The sequence below is a fragment of the Echinops telfairi genome, unplaced genomic scaffold, assembly GCF_000313985.2.
Source record: "Echinops telfairi isolate 266 unplaced genomic scaffold, ASM31398v2 ScPeMD7_2291;HRSCAF=2852, whole genome shotgun sequence".
NCBI lineage: Eukaryota > Metazoa > Chordata > Mammalia > Afrosoricida > Tenrecidae > Echinops > Echinops telfairi.
Genome location: NW_022106189.1, coordinates 12,253,104 through 12,254,494, shown reverse-complemented (window position 1 = coordinate 12,254,494; position 1,391 = coordinate 12,253,104). Strand labels below are relative to the sequence as shown.

Below are 1,391 nucleotides of genomic sequence, written 5' to 3'. Positions count from 1 at the left end.
ACAAAAAAGGAATAAGCCAGCCACGGTGCAGCACAGCACTGACGAAACATACAACATTGTTTGAGTTCTTTAATGCTTCCTCCATACACACGCCCCCCACCCCCACTATCATGACTCCAGTTTTGTCTTACAGATCTGGCTAGACCAGAGCATTTTCACTGGTACAGATAAGTGCTCTTGACACAGAATCCAGGACAGATAAACCCCTCAGAACCAATAATGAGAGTATTGATACCGTGAGGTTAGGGGAAGGTGTGGGGAGAAAGGAAGAAAGGGGGAACCAATCACAATGATCGACGTACAACACCCGCCCCACAGGGGGACAAACAACAGAAATGTGGGTGAAGGGAGACAGCAGATGGTGTAAAATATTAAAATATAAATAATTTATAATTATCAATGGTTACGAGGGTTGGGGAGAGAGAGGGAAGAGGGGGGTAAGAGGAGCTGATACCAAGGGCTCAAGTAGAAAAACAATGCTTTGAAAATGATGATGGTAATACTTACCTGGCAGGGGAGATACCATGACCACGAAGGTGGTTTTCCTAGGGTGAAGTTTATCCATTGCACTCCAGATGTGCTGACCCCTGCGATTTCCCCAAATGTGGGAAACTCGACTGCATAATTTGTGATAGTGGAGGACTGCGTTCGCGCTCTCCCCTAAAAAAAAAAAAAATGATGATGGCAACATAGGTACAAATGTGCTTGACACAATGGATGAATGTATGGATTGTGATAAGAGATATAAGAGCTCCCAATAAAAGTATTTAATTTAAAAAATAAAATAAAATGTGAGCTTCTTAAGGCCAAAGGCCAAGTCTTTAGTTACTCGCTCATTCATTCATTTGACCATCACCACTGAACAGTCAAGTACCAAGCACTAAACCAGAAGATGGTTATACTTGTCAATCGGCTCACCAGACAGATATTGGCCACCCACAAATGTCATAGTTGCTCTTCCTCCCTCGTGAACTCCAGCATATGCTTTGGCTGACACAGCTCCCATCACACTTTGAAAACAAGACTTTGGAAGTTGTTTGGCCAACAGCAAGTCTACAGAGGGCTGAAAGTTGCCTGCCCTCTACAATGATAAGCAAGGCTCTCGCCAGCACTAGTGGTCCTCGGCAGGCCAAGACTGAACTATGAAAAGAGAAACGAAGAGGAACCGTCATTCCCATTCTCAAAATATCCCTGCTCCAATTGGGGAGACACTCGCTTTATCCTAAGAGAGATACATAGTTCTAGTCTTGAGAAATTCCCAATCTAATGGAGGATTGGGAATTCTTAATTTGATAGCGTCTGGATGAATTTTAGTCTGATGAGGGAGACACAATTATCTCTGATTTTAAATTTTGTATTTGGATATAATAGACCAATATCTCACAGTTTCA

The 1,391-nt window shown here is 42.8% G+C and overlaps 1 non-coding gene across 1 annotated transcript; it reads left to right on the top strand.

Moving 5' to 3' along the window:
- The first annotated feature begins 499 nt into the window (after positions 1-499).
- LOC115870801 lies at positions 500-663 on the top strand. Its single transcript, XR_004046928.1, has one exon. It is a non-coding gene; the product is annotated as a U1 spliceosomal RNA (small nuclear RNA).
- Positions 664-1,391: the final 728 nt, after the last annotated feature.